The sequence below is a fragment of the Camelus ferus genome, chromosome 11, assembly GCF_009834535.1.
Source record: "Camelus ferus isolate YT-003-E chromosome 11, BCGSAC_Cfer_1.0, whole genome shotgun sequence".
Taxonomy (NCBI): domain Eukaryota; kingdom Metazoa; phylum Chordata; class Mammalia; order Artiodactyla; family Camelidae; genus Camelus; species Camelus ferus.
The window spans coordinates 48,515,492-48,537,940 of NC_045706.1; the positions used below are offsets into that span (position 1 = coordinate 48,515,492).

The 22,449-nt window shown below is 35.6% G+C and overlaps 1 protein-coding gene across 2 annotated transcripts in view; it reads right to left on the bottom strand.

The window, feature by feature from the left end:
- CTNNA3 (catenin alpha 3) overlaps positions 1–22,449 on the bottom strand; it is a 1,348,033-nt gene that overhangs the window by 1,317,653 nt on the left and 7,931 nt on the right. The window contains exon 1 of one of the 2 annotated variants that reach the window (XM_032491493.1): positions 4,098–4,423. The exons of the other annotated variant lie outside the window; for it this stretch is intronic. The gene's annotated coding sequence lies outside the window, so the exon portion shown is untranslated. Of the gene's footprint in view, positions 1–4,097; positions 4,424–22,449 lie in introns of those variants that run through there. 2 annotated transcript variants of the gene reach the window in all.

Genomic DNA, 22,449 nt, shown 5'->3' on the forward strand with positions numbered 1-22,449 from the left:
AGAATTCCTTTGGCACCCCATATCAGGAAAATAGGAACTGCTGAGTCTAACAGAAAAGTAGTTAATCCTGCATATTTCCATGGAAACATGATCTATGAGCTCTAGCCCTAGATTAAGACAAACCCTGGTACTTCTGGAGAATCACAGAGAGGTAGGTTTTATTTCTCACCCTCCTTCCATCCTCATCCACAAAAACACACACACTAGCAATGAAATATCACAAGGATAGGGGTTGAATTTGGCTCACTAGTATCTATTCTCAGCACTAAGAATAATGTCTGTTAGAAAGCAAATTTGTGGTTACCAGAGGGTAAAAGAGGTAGAAAGGGATAAATTGGGAGTTCGGGATTTGTAGATGCTAACTACTATATGTGGAATAGGTAGACAGCGGGGTCCTACTGTGTGTGTATGAATGAACCACTGTGGGGTACACCAGAAATTAACACAACATTGTAAATCAACTATACTTCAATTAAAAAATAATGTCTGGTACACAAGTCATCTAGAATGAGTGAATAATTCCAAAGCCAATATTGGAATACAGCCAATGTAGTCCTCTGGGGAATTCTGCCTCTCAGTCGTTTCTATATGTTCTTAGTGAGATAACCCAGGGCCTCTTTACATTGACACTACCTCCAGAAGCCCCATCAACTGAGACCTGGTAATTCATTATCTGGTTAACTGTACACCTCCATTCCAATTCTCTACTTCATATGCATATAAAGAGAGAAGATAAATGTTTGTATGGTATAATTTAAGCAATTCTATTCAAAGTACAGGCCTGCAATGAGATAGGAAGCTTGCTCCAGAATGTAAATCAATGACTGCTTCCTTCAACTAGAAAGTCTTGCTACAAAACCATAGGGAATAATTGATTTACACTCTGGTACAAACTCCTTATCTCCTTTCTTGGACTAGTAACAGATTGAGAAATGTTGATCACATTTTGAACAGTGCTAATACACAGTAGAGCCTAAAGGGCTCAAGTGTCAGTACTTGAGGGTCTTAATTTGTGCCAAACATTGCCTCTGCCATCGAATCTATTTTACCATTTATGGAGGGGTCTGAAACAGCACAAGCATATGGGTTAGGATAATGAAAATCAGGAAAAAGAGGTGATGGAGTAAGGATGCCAAATAAACTTGACCTAACTTACTATTTTACACATAGGAACTTAAAGTCACTTCTCAGACCCTGGAAGTTAGTGATTAAATTAGTAGCAGAATACCGGCTGTGCCCCAGACAGCAACAATGTAGTTTAAAATAGTAATTGAACATGTGAAAATCAGGTGCAACAGTTAATAGTCATGTTCATTTTCAAAAATTCTGTAGGCCCAATCATCTGTCATTTTCCATTAGATTTGCTACTTGGCTAAACATAGGAGTTCCACCCCATAATATCATGTCACTTAAAATCCAGTATCTAAACAAGATTTAGAAAATTATGCTTTTTGAGTCTCTAGACTAACATTCCCATGAGCCAATGATCCATAAATAAACACTATTTTTAAGTCTTCATTACGAAGCACATAGTTTCTCTTCAGGCAGGCCTGGGCTGCCAACTTCTCTACTTAAGTCTTAATCCTTTCTATTCCAAAGAAAAAATAGAAACATGCAAACAGAAGTTCAGAGGGAATAAAGAATGGAACCCCCACCCTTCTAGAACTATGGTCTTTCTCTAAATATCACTGGAAAAATAAAATTCCACACTTAAAAAAATTTAATACAGTCAGAATATATTCTTTAAGAATTCACAACCTTATACCTCACCTCCCACCAAACACTGGTACCTCCATTTCTCTCCATTTTGATTTCTCTATACCAGCCACCACCTCCAAAAATAAAACAATTTTATTTCTTACAAATTTCTCAGCTTTTTTTTTACTTCAATATGTTCTATTCCTACAGCTATAATTCCCAAATTCAACAACAATAACAAAATTAAAATTTCATATCTTCCCTGACTCCCAGCCTACACATGCTTTATTCCATTCTCATGTTTCCCCAAGCAGAAAATCCCAATACTGAATCTCTGCTTTTGCATGTGCCTTCTATCCTTTTTCTTTCCACTTTGCTACCTATAGATTTTCTCCAAATAATTCTAATTTCCACAAACTTTTATTATAAAATATTTGTTCTTCCTAATTCTGCTATTTCTCACGTTGGGTCATAAAATTCACATAAGTCAGAATGATACATAGATGATCCTCTAACAAAAGTTATTTATAAATTCTATTGTTCAAAATCCAAAGTAATGTAAGCAGTCAATAATACTGTCTATTGGTTTCAGACAGAGTTGAAGCATTTTAACATACAGCTTTGTCGATAGGTGTGGAAGTTCATACACTGAAGTTTTGTAAGTAGAGGAGATTCTGTCCTTCCAAATACTAAGTACATTAATATCTATGTGCCTGATAACTGTTTTGCATCTCACAGACACTCAATAAATATTTCATTTATTCACAAGGAATTTTACAATGACTTAAAAGAAAAACAGTAAAAACTCATCTTAAAAATCACAACCTTTGCCTTCAACTCTAATGCTCTCTAATCCAACAAGTCCACACTTAAGAATAGAGCTTAAAGAAATTACCTTTAAAATAAATAAATTCATAGACACGTACACATACATTTACCATAGCACCTAAATATTCAATCATTAATAAAACTATATCCATTCACTTGGAAGAATGTTAGACAGAAATCTAAAACAATATTTATGCAGAACAAGTAATATCATGTGGAAAATGTTTTGGTACAGGTTAAATGAAAAAGATAGGTTCCAAATTTTATCTATAGTATTATTATAATTCATCTTACTAAAGCTGTGCAGAGAAAAAAGACTAAAAGAAAATGCATCAGTGAGGTTACAGATAAGTTTTTCTGTGCTTTCAAAATTCCTACAATGAGCTCATATTACTTTCATAATGAAAAGAAAAGAATTTTTATTATAAAAAATCCCAATATTTTACTCAAATAAGACACAGACTATGTAGAGGATGCAACAAAAGGAAATAGCTATATCTATCCTGTGTGAATTTTGGGTTTCTCCACGTAACAAATTTGTCCTATGCTACAACTGAGCTAATTTTTTATAGCAGCTAATGAAATTTTAATAATCCATCCAAATATGCCATTTGAGTTCGACTATTGATATTCCACATCTCTAAATAGCAATTATTCTCAATACATTGACCTTTCTCTGTCCATAAAAGCTAGCCCCAAAAACCCAGAACAAAGGCGAATATGAAATCCTATTTTTCCCACGTTTGTTTTAAGCAAATCATTGGATCTCATGTATCTTCAGAGATGTTGCAACTATCTTTCTTAGTGGTGTATGTCAGTGACTCAAAACCTCCATAGTCAATGAACTTCCTGATGCCTAACCCAAATTTCTTGTTTCCCTTTGCACTATTCCTTCCAGTTCTGTCCTCATTGCTACTGAGAGCAACTGCTCACAGTTACTCAGACACCATCAGATAGTGCCCTTCTCTTTACATGATTGATAATTACTTCTCATATTTATCTCATATAGTATGATTTTTATTTGATTACAAATGGTGGTAAAAAGATTCTGAGAGATTCCTCAACCTCCTAATAATACTGCTAATTATAAAACAAATATATAAAACAAATATTAAATTCTAAAATTAAAGCTCTTGCCACTATCTCGTTTTTAAAATCTTCCATTTACTGTGAACAAGCTTTGGGTTGACAGTAAAATCCCTTCAAATATTTTGCCCCAGCCCCATGCCAAAGCACAAGCATCCAGGCCATAGCTTATCTTTTCCTGCACAGGATCCCAATCGGCTTTTTATAGCCAGAAACTCTCTGAATGCAAAGCACGACCTTGGCTACTAGCTTCCCCTGGCACTAGATTGAAAGTTATTTATAACTTTAAAATTAGCGTGAAAGCCTCTATTTCTCACCATAACCAGTCAAAACATTCCCATTTTATATAATAATGCGATGTTCTTTAATTCAGAAAGAAATCCCACATTTTAAACCTACAATATATAACTAAGACAGAGCAATCTCAACACAGAAAGAAGAATGCACTGAAGTCCAGCTCCTCTTTTTACAAACTCGACTCTTACCTTTCTGTTGCTTCCTATAAAGTAAATGTATTTAAAATCGGCTCTTGAAGGGAATTTTCCAAAAAAACAAAGTTGGGAGAAGAAAAAAAAAAGAAGACTTCTTGGTTAGTCACAGAGTTAGAGTTACAGAGCACCAAACTGAGAGGCAGTGACAGTGGGGCAGTCACTTTAGCTGAGCGTCATTCACCCAGGATGAGAAAGAAGGGGGAGGTTACAAACCAGGGTGGGTGGTATCTAATCCTGAACTGCTAGTCACTGACCTCACTGACAACTTGTTACTGAAAATACTTTGTTGAAAAAGGCCAGACACATACTTTGCCTAGAGATCTACAAACATAGCTGTCAGGAAGCTCTAAATAAGTTAGATCTGCATTTCTCTAGTCCCTTTCCAAAACAAGGACCTCTTACATCTAATTAAAGCTGAAGTCTGGAATTATTGAGAGTAAAAAATGATAAAGCAGGGATAATAAGAGTCCAGGAAATCCACATATCAAAAGATCAGTTATATAAAATTCAGTGTCTTCAGTACCATAGAATGATGTGTCATATCTAAGACAGTGTTTTTCGACTGAAATCTTACCTGTCTCATACCCTCGCACCAAGCATCACACTCTGCTTCTGGAATTTATGTAGAGCAACATAATTATCAGTAAAGAATGTAAAGTGAAGATTCACCAAAACTCCACAGGTGAAACCATTGTTAAAGTCACAAAAAAAAAATTCTTTCCAATTAATTTTTTTCTATGGCTATTTTCATATTTCCACTTGCCTTTTTTGATCTCCTCTCCCACAGCATTGTAAGATTCACTGGAACAATCTCCCATACCCCTGCCTTATGCTTTATCACTTCATCTATTCCTTGATACCCCACTTGAACTTGTACCGTATTTCCTTAGACTTACTACTTTTGTGACTTTCTTCCAATAGCTTCTAAAACAGTAGGTGATAATTGACCCTAAAATAAAACTACTCATTTGAGTTTAGTATTTCTGTAATTAAAAGGCTGAATTCAAAATTTTAAAAAGGCATTTATTATTAGCTACACAGTCACTCTTAGAACAAATTAGGGAGCCAAGAGGAAAGGGCAGGGTCTGGAGATTGTCAGAGAGAAGCAACTATGAAGGTGGTTTCATTTTATATCTTTTCTAGGGAAACCTGGGAAATAACTGTATTTTCTATGTAGCTTCCTTTAAAGTGTGTATAATTGACATTACATTTATCTAAAGATTCTTAGTTGCTAACATACCGTCCTCCCCAGATTTCTTTTAAAGCAGCTTTTTCCCCCTAGAGAATCTAGGAATAGCCTCTTTTCACAGTGAAAACAAAGAGTAAGTTTTATGTCTCTCAATCCATCTTTTCTTGAATAAAGAAATCACTTGACACTTGCAAAATAGAAGTTTTTGTTTTAGAGCTTTAATAATGAATGTTTTCTAAACACAGACTGTGGAATTGAGCCCAAGATTAGATAGCCAAATTCTTTTATGAGTCAGCCTGCCCCTGCTTTAAAGCCACAAATAAGTTACTTACCTGCTCTGTACTTTTACTTTCCATCTGCAAAATGGAGATGAAAACTCCTTCTCTTTCTATCTACTTTTCAAGGGATATGTGAATTAAGTGGATAAAATCTGAAGTGCTTCAAATTACATTGAACTCCTTATTGATGCAATACAGATGCAATTACAGTATTTAGTGTCACCAAAGTAATTAAATATTATGAATATATGAAATGTAGTTTTAAAGAGCTCTATAGAGTAAATGTTGTTGTGTTTTTGTTTTTTTTTTTTAATTCCCTCATAAAAATGTCTGAAGCCATTGAGACAGGTTTTAGCTGAAGTATTCCCCACTATAGCCACAAGAGGTCCTCCTCCTAGCAATTCAAATCACGTCGAATTTGATGAGCAGAGGCCCCATGGTCCTCTGTATTCATATCAGTTGGCTGACAGAAAACACAGATCACCTATGTCACATTTCCATAGTTAACTATAGGGTAGCAAACAAAACCAGAAAAATCTGGCTTTCTCTGGGTGATCACTGAAGCATGCTGAACACTAAATAGTTCCTGTAAACTACACAGCCGCTGCATTCTGCACCCTGGCCCCCTTCCAGATTTTCACAGTAATTCCATCTTGTCACCTTGCCCAGTCTTGTTGAGTATTTATTCTCTTTCCCTATTTATTTGTTTCCTTTCATTATACTTTCCAAACTTTAAAGTTTTGGCTCACATTCCTCTTGCAAGCAAACCAAGGTTAGGGATAGAGAGGCTGGAAAAAAAAGGGAAAAGAGAATAAATCAAGGCCATTGTAGAAATCTACCCAAGGAAATCAAGTGTGCCTTTGCTCTAGGTATCAGGGCTGGCCCCAGACAAACTCACTCAACCACATGTACTGAGGAGCCGTGGATGCAGAGCCCTGTGTCAGGGGTTGGCTAGAAGATTAAAGGCACAGAAGGGAGGCCTCCAAAAAGAAAACAATTCTATCCCTATCAGCAGTCCCTCCTGGAAAATAAGCCTTTCAGGGTGCAATCAGTTCTTTAATCAGAATGAAATACAGGTTCTTCTTGTCATTAAAATCCCTTAAAAAATGAAAGTAGTTTTTGCATGACCCATGAGTCCATTTTATTCTATGTATGACACCTCAAAATATTGGCAATTTCAGATTGGGGCTTTAAAAAATGTGTAATTTTCTGAACAGCTGTAACATCATTTTAAGATGAGATTTAAAGCTGAGAATAATTTTAGTTTGTAATAATTAAAATCATTTTATTCCGAAAATACGTAATAAATAGTTCTGGCACTTAGTTGGGGGTTTTAGGTGAATCTAAATGAATCTGCTCCTGTTTCAAGGTTTATGTACTGTAGCAAAAAGATGTTTCCCACTCTCACTTCCCACCTACCCTGTTATTAGCTACTAACCAGCTCTCCTATCCCATTCATCTTGGGAAATGTCCCTTATCTCATCATCAAATCTATAAAACCATGGGCATGAGCCCTATCTTTTCTGTCTTCTCTCTTATTACAATTCAAGTTGCACCCTTGCTCCTACCAAAGGCTAATCTCTCCTCTTCAGCTCTGGATCCTTCTTCTTCCACCTTCTTGAGGACACTGCTCCTTCATTATCATCCCATGTACTGCATTATCTCCCCTTCTCTAATGATCAGCACAAAAATGGGCCACTACCTCTAATTTTAAAATATCAAACATTAGTTTCACCTTACAGCTCCCTCTAGTTGCTCCTCCAAGTTCTATGCTTCCTTCATCACAATCCTTCCCAAATGAGTTGCCTGCCACCCTATGTTTTCACTTCTTGTTTACCCCATAGCTCATTCCATGAGATTTCTGCCCCCTTCACTGCCAGTAAGGGCCATTTTTAAGTCTGCCAACAACTTTCATTTGGCCAAATCTATACTGTTATCTCAGGGGACACCTCATCCAATCCTATGGCTTTAAATGAGATCTATAATGGGATGCTGAGTGGGACTTTTCTTGTTGCTCAGAATTGGCAACTAAAACTCAAAATGAAAGAAATAGAAGCCACCTGTGTACACTGCACACTAAGGAATTTCCAGTATCTGACGGCAGACATCTCACTCCAGGACTTACTAAAAATCAGTAAAGAAAAGAGCTTCATATTCTTCCTTTTCTATTCTCTCTCCTGGCCCCAATACCAGAAGTTAGGGGACTTGAAAAACTAGGGGAATTAGGCCAAGTACTCTTCTCCCCTTGAAGATACCAGAACAGAAGAAGGGGTGAAAGAGTAAATATTGCTCCTTCCCCATTTCAAGTCCCTCAAGAGGATATCTAATCATTGCTGGAGGAAAGGGAGGAGATGAGATTTAAATTGGAATGAGATGAAAGTTTTAAAATGGACTAAGTAGACTTTAAAGAACTTAAAATGGCCAGAAAGTTATGAAGCCCACCCAATGTGTCATTAAGGAATAAGAAAGGGAGATGCAGCAGAGCAAAGTGAAATTCAGGGATTACAGAAAGCAAACTAGTTCACTCAATAAACCAGTCACACATTCATATGAGAATCATATGCTAATGGTTCTCAAATTTGTATCCCCTACCCAGAGCTCTCTCATGAGCCCCGGAGGCATATATCCAACTGCTGTCTCCAACTGGATAGCAAATATACCTTTCAAACTTAGTATGTCTCAAAAAAGAGTTCTTGATTCTGCCTCTCAAATCTATTTCTTTCATGATGATCATTTTATAATGTGTAGAAATATCAAGTCAACATGTTGTGCACCTGGAACTAACATAGTGTTGTAGGTCAATAATATTTCAATTAAAAAATAATAATTAAAAAAATTAAGGGATGGAAGGGGGGAAAAACCCTATTTCTGTCATTCATTGTCTAGTAATTGGTACTATCACCTAATCGCTTAAGCAAAAGCCTAGCAGTCATCCTTCATTCATTCTTTTCCCTCACAATCATCAAGAATTTCCATTAACCCTATTTCCAAAAGTTATCTTGAACACATCCACTCGTCTCTATCTCCCCTACCCCAACTATTCTGAAGCATTTGCAATCCATTCTCTACATAGCATCTAAATGATATTTCAGAATACAGGTTAGCTCTTGTTATTCTCCTGCTTAAAATCATCCAATGGTTTCTTATTGCTTAATAGCACAAAGTTCAAATTATTTACCAAATCTACAAGGCCCTGCATGATCTGACTCCTGTCAACTTCTCCCACCATGACTCACAGCATTCTTCCCCCTAGCTCATTGACTTCAGTTATACTTTCTGCTCATAAAATACCCAAGCTAATTCCCTTAGGGCCATTGCACTTGCTGTTCTTTTGTCTGCAATCATTTTCTCCAAGCTATGTATACGTCTGGTTCATTTTCATCCTTGATATTATCCCTCACCTTCTCAGAGAGCTATTACCTGATTACCTTATCTCACTGCTCCCAGTCACTTATCACAACTTCACATATTTACTTATGTGTTTACTTATTCTGTCTTCACCACTGGAATAAAAGCTAGGGACAATGGTAGTGTCTATAACAGCACAGCATATGAAAATTAACTATATAAGATAAGGCATCAATAGCTATGGGGTTTCAAAGGAAGAAAAGATAGCACTAGAAGGAGGGAGTAATCCAGGAAATTTTCCTGAAGGGAGTTATATTTACCTTGATGCAGAAATGAAAGTTGTCAGCATAATATAAATGGCATTTTATTAATTTTATCTCTCAGCTCTCCGTGAAATCCATTGCCTCTCCACCTTTACCACTACTACTCTGATATAAACTATAGTTGTCTTGCTTGTTATCTTTATATATTACATTTATCACCTAATTTCTCCCTCTCCTTCTATTTCACTTTGTGTAAACCTACATACAGCATTTAAATGCCAGTCAGGATATATTTATGGTAAAATTTTAAATCTCAATTTAACTATTTCAGAACTACTAAAATTGACACATTAACTTTATTGCCTTGGTGACAAGAGAAGGGCTAAAATGAATGTTCTTCTCATTAATTTTTCTCATTTAATTTTCTCAAAGTGCCATGCCTCAACTCTGACAGCTCATCTTGCTGTTAGTCAATAACCTTAACAAGCACAGTAATTACAGTCAATCATGTCTGCTTTAGTTCATTGATTACTTTGTTACTTCTTTTTCAACTTGTTAATGAAAGTTCCCAGCACAGACCTTTTGGGTGACATTTCTTTTATTAATTAACTACCCTATCAGTCCCCTGAATATATTAATACACCAGAGCACCTTGTATTGATGGTTCTAAAAACAACTTGCTCTTGCAGCATGGAAAATTACATTTTCAGAGATACAGAACACCTACAATAAAATCAATATTTACTGTCATTGAACCTGTCTTTTTATTTCAAACTATTTAAACAAGAGATAAATTACTTCTAAAGGATTAACATACTTAATTTTTAATTGATACAGCTGTTAAAATGTTAAGGAGATTATCTTGTATTTGTGATTCTAACCTCAAAAGCTAGTACTACACAATGTAAACAAGTAATATAGCATCATAGACTAGAGGCACTCAACAAGAGGTGTGGTAGTATTGATATCATATAAAAGTTAGAATCACCTTCGGCCTCATAAGAGTACTAGGTTAAGTTTACCTTTGAGACAAACTGTATATTTGTTCTAAGAAAACAAACATAGTAGATTGTCTAGCTGTGTAAATATAAAGCAAGTTTCACCTAAATGTATTGAAGGAAATGACTATTGTTTCATTCAGAGAAATTCAGAGAGGTATGTCTCCGCAAAGTTTTATTGCTTCTTGAAGAGAACCGTTTCTTTTCCCTGTATGAATTTACATGGTCCTCAAAACCATCAGAACTTATACCCCCTTTATAAAACGAATATTTTCCAATGTCCTTTTCTAATATCCTGAAATGAAATTCATAGTTACTTACTATATATTGACCATCTATACTGAGTTTTTAAAAACATATTTTATACATAAATGTTGTTTATATATATCATATGTACTTACATAAATTATATATTTGCATTTCATTATGCAAGTGCTCAGGCACACTTACCCTGGAACACATAATAAAAGAGTCACTTTTCTCCTTATACATAGAATCACTGTGAATGTGACAGCTACAAATGTAGATTGATAAGGATGGGTTGTATTGGCAATTCAAATACCACAAGCAGCACTGAAATAGTGATGTAATTTTTCTGAAATGGTGAACAACTTTTGATACAATAAAGAACAAAACAAGAATAATCTTCCTTTAATATACCCAAGTGGTCACATTTCTGGAGAATACAATGTATGTTAAATACTGCAACAAATTTGTGTTGATAAGTAAAATCAGAGTTAGGTTCCAGGCTTAAAAAATTAAAAGCAGGACCTACATGAATGTCCAGTGGGATATTTGAAAGTTGCAAGGAATGTGCGACAATTCATTTCAGGGAAGAGTTTCACACATTACAAAACTTTCCAGCTTCTTTGGCCCAAGACAATTAAATGCCAAATGTACCTCCACAGCTACTATGATAACCAAAACTGTCTATCCCTGGAGCAAGCAGGGAGACAGGGGATTAAGAACCACTAATGTAAAACATTGCATGTTTACAAGAGCCCCAAGGCTGAAAGATAGATGATAGATGAATGGAAGGAAGGAAGGTAGGAAAAAAGAAAGAAGGAAGGAAAAACCCTATAATGAGCCCTAAATGAAATACCATAGTACAACCTGAAATGGACTACTTAAGTCCCAAATGCGGTTTTAAGAGAATAACTCAGATTTCTAGGAATTGTATTAAAGACAGCTATGGTAATTTCCTGGAGGAAACGACAGGATGGGCAGCACCCACAGGGCCAGACCAAATCCTATGAGTTAGGGAGTGAGGTTTCTCCTGAAAAGAATGGATATTCCCATCGTCATTTATCCAGGACAATGAAAAGTGGACAGCCAGGTTTTTAGCTGAAAACGGGAAGTTCCTTTTCTCTGAAGTTCCATGGTTTGGGAGCCTAGACTCCGGGTAGAAGAGATAAGCCAGAGAGTTCCCACAGTGGAGAGCAAGCTGGCATGTTCATAATAGTAGTAGATGGAAACAAGTTAGACGAACACTTTTCAAGGAAGCCTTGAAGATGGTCCAGAACTTGGACAATGGGATTTTGAGTACAGTCACAGGTACTGTCATAATTATTATACCTATTGTCTTTTCTTTATCCTGCTTCTTTCTATGAACTCTGGTTAAGAAGCTATCCTGTGGAAGGAAAGGGTCTATTTCCTGATTCGGATGGAAAATCAACCTGGAGAACAAGAGTAAAAGCAGCAGGGCAGCAGCATGACTAGGAGTCCCAAACAGGAAAACATGATGGACCTCTTCCTAGACACAACCGAGAGAGCTCTGGGAATGACACAGAAATAGCCTAGAAACACCTTAAGGGATTGATTTCTGGGACTAAGACAGTGGGAACTCAAGCCACTGGAATCTAGATAACTAAAAGAATATGTAACCTTATTTTATAATACAGTTGTTGAGACTCAGAAATTTGAGGAATATAAAGTCTTCAATAAATGGTAGCTATACTTCTAAAGGGACCAAATTAATATCTCTAATTCAAAAATAAGGAAAACCTCAGTAGCTGATAAACTAGGCCATGATTCACAGACACTTTCTAATTGTGAATTTAAGTAAGTTAAAACTCCTATTAATAATCTCAATAGTTTCCTCTTGTTCATACACAAAGTTCATGTTTCACCTCAGAAATTTGTACAAACACTAGGAATCAAATTTTTTTAATTCAGTACTGGGATTTACAACTAGCAGAATTTCATAAGCTCTCAGACTATTCACTAGTTTGGGAAGTGTTCAGAAAAAAAAGACTGACAAAGGAAGGTGAGTAATAGATAAAAGAAATTACGAGAGGAATCTTTTTTATTAACACTAGACCAGCTCTCGTTTTTGTTCTTCTTTTTCTTAAAAAAGGTGAGGCAAAGCATGAATCATGTCATCCAGTTTTTGCTATCCTGCTTGCTCTCCTTGAATTTTTACAAACACCTGAAGGCAATCAAATACACAATTCACAGCTACTTACCTCAAAGAGAGGAAATAACATAAGGATATCCCAAAAGAAACTGTCAAGGAGAAAGAGGTTTAGAGATGTAGCTTTGAAACTACATTGATATTTTGTCTTTATTCCTTTACTAAATGGAAAGAAATCACAGCAAAGACCTACAATTAAGTAGTAAAAGCATTAAAACTTCTAGAAATAGTATCTAAAAGAAACAAAAAAGAAATGTGAGGCCTAAATCTCATCACAGTTGTTTTATATCATCCTTTATCCCTTATAAAACACCTATAAAGACCTTTTAAATGGCTTCATGGTTTCATAAATTAAGTTTATATTTTCACATTTCTAATATTAAATATTCATTAAATGAATGAATATATATTTGCTCATGTATTTTCAATGTTTATGAACTTGAATAAAATCCTTTCTGTGGGTTTCTTATGACACAGAAATGCTGCATAACCCAGAGCTTTACTTGAGGAAGAGGCAAGAAAAGGGAGAAAAACTACATTTGCCCCCTAAACTGTCTCAGTTCTCTGATAAGCGATTTAATCCCACAAGACACATGATCCTAAACAGCAGTAGCTTCATTGTGAATAAATGTTTTTAGTCCACCTTTTAAAACATTATAAACCAAGGAGTATCGGCTGTATCAAAAACTTCTGAGGCCCTGCGCACATCTGTTGAGCCTCACCTCTGACTCCAGTCACACCTGTGGAAGATAGTTCCCAGCAGGCCACAACACCCTCGCATTATCAGTATGACACCTCCCATCTTTCACTGTCTGCCACGGGGCCTCTCCAATACCACAGATAACACAAGGAGCCCACTCAGTATGTGCATATCCATAGATGTTCCCAGGAATGAGCGTCCAGGATTAACACACAACCAGTGGGAAGGAACTGGTAGACAATTGCTCCTTCCAGGTGACTCCCTGGTAGAGAATTCTAAGGAGCATTCTACACAATCCTCAGAAGGTTCTAGGTGGCATCAAGTCCCAGCTGGGCTCAACAGTGACTTTGAAAATGCAAGATTTTCTCTTTTCCTTACTCTGCCCAATCTCTCATCCCTGCTCCCTGTTGCCACCACTCAAATAAACCGCCTAGACACAAGCCCCTGTCTCAGGCTCTTGCTTTGAGGGAGAATCCAAGCCAAGACTGTTTATATGAAGAGTGGGCTCCGAAAGCAGGCCCTTGGGATGGTACTCTCGAACTGGATCACTTACAGGCCAGGTGGAAATGACAATCCATTGCTGGTGAGAGGCATGTGCATCTCACTAGTGTGGACTGAGATGAGGTACAGGTGAAAGAGCTGACTGTGAGCAGCTCTTTCCAATTCTGCATTCAGTGACATCATGCAGGTAATTTGAAAATGGCCATGGTTAGGAGTATGCACACCACAGAAATTGGTAATCACAAATCAGGGCTTCCCCATTCCTCAGCATTCTATTAAGAGGACTAGATGATTGGGAAAGGGCTATGAGACTCTTTCTTATACAGAATTTTGGCCAACACTCCAGTTTTCAGCTTCTTTCTTCCCATATCCCATTTTAAGAGGTACCTGGTACCTTTTCCAGGGTTTATGCCACAAATCACCAAATCCCAAGGCTACTGCTGTCCTATGGCATAAATCAGCTGCTTCCACTATGGTCAGCCTTTATTCAAGTGCAAGAAGTCTATTTTTAGCAATTAAAAAACCATTTAGTGAGGTTTGGGGAAGTTTCTAAATAGTATATTGCAGTTTGCCAGTGCTCAGGTGAGGATTCCATAAACAAACAGGTAATATATATTAGCCATATTCTGTTTTTTATAAACTTATGTCATTTGTACTCCCACTACAATTTATTTTCAACTTTTTACTTTCTCAGAGCACCTACTATTTAATAAGACAATGAGGCTACAGTCTCTGTATGAATCATTTTACTTTATCTTCACCTAATAGAAATATTAATTTATTATATTACATTTATATAATAAGATCTGCCCCTCTAGTATCCCCTAGGACAAGAGACTTCTATTTCTCCAAGTGATTCTAAATTCTCGCTCTCAATTCCCATTGTTCCAAATCAAAATCTTGTCAATAGTCATCTGAACTACTACAATAGCTTTCTAAGTGATTTCTCAACTGTTAGCTACCTCCACAACACCATAAACCCACCAATCCATTCTCCACTTTACTATCACAGAATTCTTTCTAAAATTATCTAATTATTTCATTACCCTGCATACAAAGTTTTCAGGGAGCTCCCAGAATAAAATACAAAGTCTTTAGTTTGGCATTCAAAGCCCTTTACCATCTGGCTTTCCTTGACGTTCCAAATACCAATCCCTAATTAAAAGCATACAAATATACTAAGGATAAGAAATTTTTCTTTTGCCGAGTGGTTATCTTTCAGTAGTAAAAGCATACAGATACACAGAATATTTGCTCTTCTTTCTCCAATGAGCTTCCCGCAAAACACCCTCCAACCAATCCCTAAGATTATCCATTTCCCTACACGCTAACCAACCCTCTGCATTATCAAACTTTTTATTTCTGCCAATCTGATGAATGAAAAGTGGTCTCATTTAAAAAGTAAAATTTGTATTTCTTTAATTGTGAGTAGTAATAGTGATCATTTTGTTTGTATATGAGCTATCTGTACATCATTTCCCACACATGACCTGTTGTTCCTTGTTATTTTTCCACTGGTTGCATTCACATTTAACTATAAAAACACTTTAGATTTTAAGGAAATTGGTTCATCTCATACAGATGTTGTCAATCTTTTCCTGCCAATCTATCACCGATTCATTGATTTTACTTAGTTATTTCTTACTAAGCAGAAATTTATAATTTCCATGCAATCATAATATACAGATCTTTGCCCCTGTTGAACCTGGGTGTTGTTTCTTACTTGAAATAACATTCCTGGGGAGGGTGTAGTTCAACTGATAGAGTGCATGCTTCAAATGCACAGGATCCTGGGTTCAATTCCCAGTACCTCCTCTAAAAATAAGCAAATAAGCAAAACTAATTACCTCCCCCCAAAAAATAAAATTAAAGAAAAAGAAAGAAATAACATTCACTACTCCAAGATGATGATGATAATGATGACCATGTGAACTATCTGACCATCTAATACTTCTAATTTATGAATGTACTCATATTTTCTTCCAGTATTTCTAGTTTTGAATGTTTAAATTTGATCCATCTTCAATTGATTCTGATGAAAGAAATAAGGCAGAAACTCAATTTTTCTTCCTCCAAATAAACAGCTAGGTTTCCCAATATCATTTTCTGATCAATTCTTTTCCTCACTAATCTTAAATGAATTTGATTGTACACTCATTTCTCACATATATGGAGGTCTGTTGTGGGGCTTTCTATTCTGTTGATTCACAGACCAATATTAAACTTTTTCAAATATTATAGCTCTATAAAAGCTCCTGTTATACTTCCCCCATATGAATATCTATTAGGACTGGTCACTCATTATTACTCTTCTATTTCACAATTTTATCAGCTGTTCACACATTTTTGTTTTTCACATGACCTTTAGAATCAGCTTATCCAACCCCCCAAAAATCCTATTAATACTTCAAGATTGCACTGAATATATGGAACAATTTAGGGAAAACTGAATTCCACAAGAACAAGATCAAGGACTGTGTTTCCATTAATTCAAGTTATCTTTTATACACTTCAGAAGAGTTTGAATTTTCATCCTATTTGTGCTCTACATTTCTTATTAAACTCATTCCAATTTATTTTCTCTTTTGTTACTATTATAGATTTGATCTTGATCTTTCTTCTTTTCACTCTCAGGTAAATGAGTAAATCATATTCCCCCTCAGTTTACAACCGTCACAATTGGTCTATACAAGACTCTTTTTGTTACTGTATTCTTTTATCACTTGAGCCACCTCTCTTTCCCCACACCCTCAGAGGCAACTACTCTAATATACCCAAAGTGAACCTTTGTGCTTGTATTTGTTCAGGATGTGCATTGTTTTGTGGCTGTATATTTTTAATTCACATAAATGGTGTTATAGATCTCACTGTTTCTTTTTTCACTCAGCACCGTAACTTTTTTTTTCTTGGTGGCTTCCTAGCTTCCTGTTGATTTTTAATTGTTCTTAAATTTCAAGTATTTCTTTACCAGCTCTGAATCCTGGTAAGTGATTGTATTTTTTTAAATTGAAGTATGGTCGATTTTCAATGTTGTGTTACTCTCTGGTGTACAGCATGGTGACTCAGTTATACCCATATACATGAATTCTTTTTCATATTCTTTTTCATTATAGGTTACTAGAAGATATTGGGTATAGTTCCTGTGCTATACAGTAGTAGGACCTTGTACACATGGGGTGAATACATCTTTTTGAATTAGAGTTTCCTCCAAATATATGCCCAGGAGTGGGATTGCTGGATCATAGAGTAAGTCTATTTTTAGTTTTTTGAGGAATACATACTGTTTTCCATAATGGCTGCACCAAACTACATTCCCACCAACAGTGTAGAAAGATTTCCTTTTCTCGACAGCCTCTCCAGCATTTATCATTTGGGGACTTAATGTTGGCCATTTTGACTGGTGTGAAGTGATAGTTTTGATCTGCATTTCTCTGTTAATCAGTGATATTGAGCATCTTTTCACGTGCCTATTGGCCATTTGCATGCCTTCATTAGAGAAATGTTTGTTTAGCTCTTCTGACCATTTTTTCATTGAGTTGTTTTTTGTTATTGAGTTGAATGAGCTGTTTGTATACTCTGGAAATTAAGCTGTTGTCAGTCACATTGTTTGCAAATATATTCTCCCATTCCATAGGTTGTCTTTTTGTTTTGTTTATACTTTCCCTTGCTGTGCAAAAGCTTATAAATTTAATTAGGTCCCATTTGTTTGTTTTTGCTTTTATTTCTATTGCCTTGGTAGACTGACCTAGGAAAACATTGCTATGATTTATCAGAGAATGTTTTGCCTATGTTCTCTTCTAGGAGATTTATGGTGTCCTGTCTTACATTTAATTCTTTCAGCCATTTTGAATTTATTTTTGTGTATGGTGCAAGGGAGTATTCTAGCTTCACTGATTCACATTCGGCTGTCCAGCTTTCCCAACACAACTTACTAAAGAGACTGTCTTTTACTCCATTGTATATGCTTGCCTCCTTTGTTGAAGATTAATTGACCATAGGTATGTGGGTTTATTTCTGGGCTCTCTGTTCCACTGATCCATATGCCTGTTTTTGTGCCAACACCACCAGTTTTGGTTACTGCAGCTCTGTAGTATTGTCTGAAGTCTGAGAGGGTTATGCCTCCAGCTTTGTTCTTTTTCCTCAGGATTGCTTTGGCAATTCTGGGTCTTTTGCAGCACCATGATTTTATAATTCATTCATGTTCACGTGTTTCTTACTTCTAATTATTGTATAAATCTCCATGAGGTCCATACACCATGCTTAACCTATCTACTTTCACAGTGACAGACACCCAGCTTGTCTTCAATTCCTCTACCATGAAAAACACTGCAACAAACACTCTTGTAGTAATAGTTAGGATAACATTATTCACTGTAACAAACAAACCCAAAATTTCAATGCTTAATAAAGTAGGTTTATTTCTTGCTCATATAACAGTTCAATATCGGTGTTTCTAGGAGGTGAATATTTTTCCTTCATGTAGTAGTACAGACAGATTACATAATTTGCCCAAGATCACAGAGAGAATAGTATAGCCAAATTTCAAATCTAAATTGTCTCATTCCAAAGTCTGTACTATTAATCACTCTGCTATGCATGTCTCTTTACAGACATGTGTGATAATCTGTAGTACTATCTTTATTATATATTAAGATCTCATATGGTGCTGGATAGTAAACTATTGTCTTATGGCTCCAAATCTACTTTTGCTATACTTTGCTTTGTGATACCGGAGCTGGAACTCAGCATACTTTTCTTTGCCAGCTGGCTTATTGTTAGTTTCTTCCAAGGACACTAGCAGGCAAGAAAGTAAATGGAATTTGCTTCTTCCTATTTCCTTGCTATTCATACAGCTCAGCCCAGCAATGGTCTTCATTCCATGACTCAGCTCCTTTACAGCCCCAGGAATGACCTCTCTGTATCTCCTAATGCTGGTGAAGTACTCAGTGAAGTACTCTCTTCACTGAGTCCCAGCAACACTGGACCCTGCTCCATGCTTGAGGGTTCCAGGAACTCCAACTTTTGCCTTTGTTCTCCAAAGGATGATAGCTGTTTCCTGTATTCCCTGTATTCCTGTTTTTCAGTCCTCCATATCTTTGTAGCCATTTCCCAATAGTGAATTATTTTTACTGAACATCCTAGTATGGTTTCTGATTTCTTGACAAGACTCTGATATACATATAGAGTTGATTCTCTTTAGTTATACTATAAAGTTACCATAAACACTGAATTAGCAAATACTGAAGCATTACTCCTAGGAGAAGTACAATTCCTGTGAATCTGTGGTCACAATATTTCCACTGTAATCAATACTTAACCTTGTTTTATGTATGTTTCTGTTTAAACAGAGCTAATTCAATATATATTGTTAATTCACAACACTGAACTCTCAGCCAACAGCACTATAATCATATCTGAACTCAGCTTATTTAACAAAATATTTTAACAAAAATATTTTCTCCATAAAGCACATCGCAGCCTCCTTGCACTTAAGAACACTAGAGAGCACCTCAGCACTACACATACGTGGGAATTAAACAGTGAAATCACTATCAAAAAGTACAAAAATGCAGAAAACATGACATAAAACAGACTACAAAAGGGACACATGTTTACAGTACGAAAGCTGAGACAAGAAGACATTGGCTTTTTCATCTGGGAACATGATCTTGCTCATCAGGTGACTCATATTTTTTCCAGTCTGGGCACACTGGTGAATGACTGTAAAAGTATGGTTAGTATCAATTTGGGATTTACAAATTTCAGCATGTAAGTGAATTTGGAAATACAGAAACTATGATTAATGAAGACCAACTGTATACACGGCATGTCTTCAAAATCTTTAATCTTTAAGCTGTTTCATTGTAATTCAGTGTAATATTATGGCTTTTTAACATGTCTTAATATCTACTAAGATAAGTACCCCCTCCCTTTGCTCTTCTTTTTTAAGGCTAACTTAGCTATTCTTGTACCTTTATTATTCCATATAAATTTTATAAGTGTATCAAATTTTTCAAAAAATTCAACTGTAATTTTGATTGGAATTGCAATTAATTTATACATTAATTAAGAGAGAATTGACAAATTTATTAAGATGTTCCAATCAATATGGGATATTCCTCCATTTATTCAGTTTATCTAGTCTTAGGGTTTCAAAGTTTTTGCTACAGAGATTTTGTGTATCCCTAGATACATTAGCATTATTATTATATGTGAATGGATCTTTTTAATATATTTTCTAGTTGGTTGTGGTAGGTATAGAGAAATAATATTAATTTTGTAAGCTGATCTCATACTGGCAATCTTTTAGAACTTTTCTTAGTCTTACATTTCTCAGTTGATTTCTATGTCATCTATAAATGTGCAACAGTGCTCCTTTTATACCTCTCTCTCTGTTCCCTCAGACATAACACCCTGGACCACTCTGAACTTGTTTTTCATTCAAGGCCCAGCTCAAATAGTACCTTCTTTGACAAGTCCTTACCTAATTGCCTGGCCTCATACACAACCATCACTCAGTCTTCCTTGCTCCCCATCTAAGTTAAATGTGCCACCCACATGCTTCTATAGCACTTTCTACATACTTCTATTATGCTACTCAGCACACTGCATCAAAATTACTTGTATACATATTATTCCACAAAAGAATGAACTCTACCATATCTTACCAATGCTTATCCATCTATCACAATGTGTGGTACCTAATACATAATACTCACTCAATAAATGGTTGTTAAGTAAATGAATAAATTGAGTAGGCCAAAGTGTTACACACTGCTTACTCAGGACATGGAGAGAAAAGATCAGTATTAGTATTATCACTTATGTAAGTAACTCATGCTAAATAGATTTCTCGAACTCAATAAATACATGCACAAGATCCCAAAAATTATACAAAATAAGAATAAGGCCCTATCATGCTTCTCTTTTTTTCAGCTAGTATTTTAAGTTATGACGCCTAAGAACTAAGCAAGTTCACAGATTTCAAGAAAAATATTAAATGAGCTTATAATTAATAGTACATTAATATATGCTTTTCTCTGCAAATCTCTAGGAAATCTGTAATATTATAAAGACACTGGATTTACCAGTACTCTACCACAGATAACTTCCTCTGAAAGAGGAGGTTTGAGCTTTTATAATTTTTTTTAACATTTTTTATTGATGTATAATCATTTTACAATGTTGTGTCAAAGAGCTTTTATAATTTTGAGTTTTAAGGAAAATGAAATAGGAATCTGAGATAATGCCTTCTTAACACATTTTCCATAAAAATTTTAAAGTTATCATTTTAAAGGTTAAATATAAATTTAGGAAAAAGTGGAGCCAATTTTCCATTAACATGAATACAAACAATTTAAACATTAGTCACAAAGAGCTAAAACGAGGAATCTCAGCAACTGTACAAAGATGCCTCTAGAGTTAAACAAGTTAACAGTACCTCTAATAGCAATGGCTAATAGTTACTGAGGATTTATTGTAAGACACTAGCCTAGCACTTCAGATATAATGTAATGCTACATCTATAAATTCTAATTTAGATATAATGTAATGCTCACATTTATAAATTAGATACTGTTAGATTATTAGGCTATTAGATGAGAAAAATCTAAGCTCAAAGGAATTTATTTGCCAAAGACAGGAAGCTAATAAGTAGAGAGGTGTTTTATCTAACTCCACATGCCCTCTATTAACCCCAAAGCTCAAGTAAGCAAGCACCCTCTATGCTGAGATTAAAGGCAAGAAAAAAGAAAATACCTTCTTCAGTTACTTATCATAGTCTCCAAATTCCTGCCTTTATAGGCTTTAAGATAGAACTTAAGAAAGACTGTGAAAATATTTGATGGAAGAAGTGAATCAAAAAGGATGAGACCAGAATATTGAGACACTGAGCAGCAAAAAGACCAGTAAACTGAGGATATGAGAAGTACACAAGCCTAAAATGTGTCAAAAGGAGAAGGCATGAAATGAAAAACATAGAATTGCCATAAATTAACATTTTTAAGCACCCACTATTGCCTGCTTCACAGTTTTATCAAATTTGTCTATCCCTTTGGTCAACATGAGAAGAAAAAGTATATACAAAAATAACATGGTAGACAAGGAACTGCTCCCTCATCTTTCCTTCTAAAAAGGTAACCTTCCATAGTACAAATGTGGAAAACACAGAAAATGAAATTATGCAGCCTTTAAATATTATGTTTACAAAGTACTTTTAATGACATGGACAATGCATATTCCATAATGTTAAGTCCAAAAAAGACCGACGGTTAAAATTGTATAAAATTTGTAAAAGTATGCATTAAAAAAAATCCTAGAAGTAATACAAAGAGAGTATAATTTTTTAAATTATTTTGTTTTCTTCTTTACATTAGGATTTCTGGCACAAGCCCAATAAAATGAAATTTTGGCACTGATGTGCTCTATCAGTGCCTAATACAGTAGTTCTCCAAATTTGAACGTGAGCCCTGCATCAGAACCACCTGGAGGGCTTGTTTCAAGAGTCTGCTGGACCCCACCCCTGAAGTTTCTAAATCAATAGATACTGAATTCTAACAAGCTCCCACTGCTGATTTGGGACCCACAGTTTGAGAACCACTGATATAAATAGTTAAATTTAATTATTATGTATATGTGTGTATTTATATACATACAT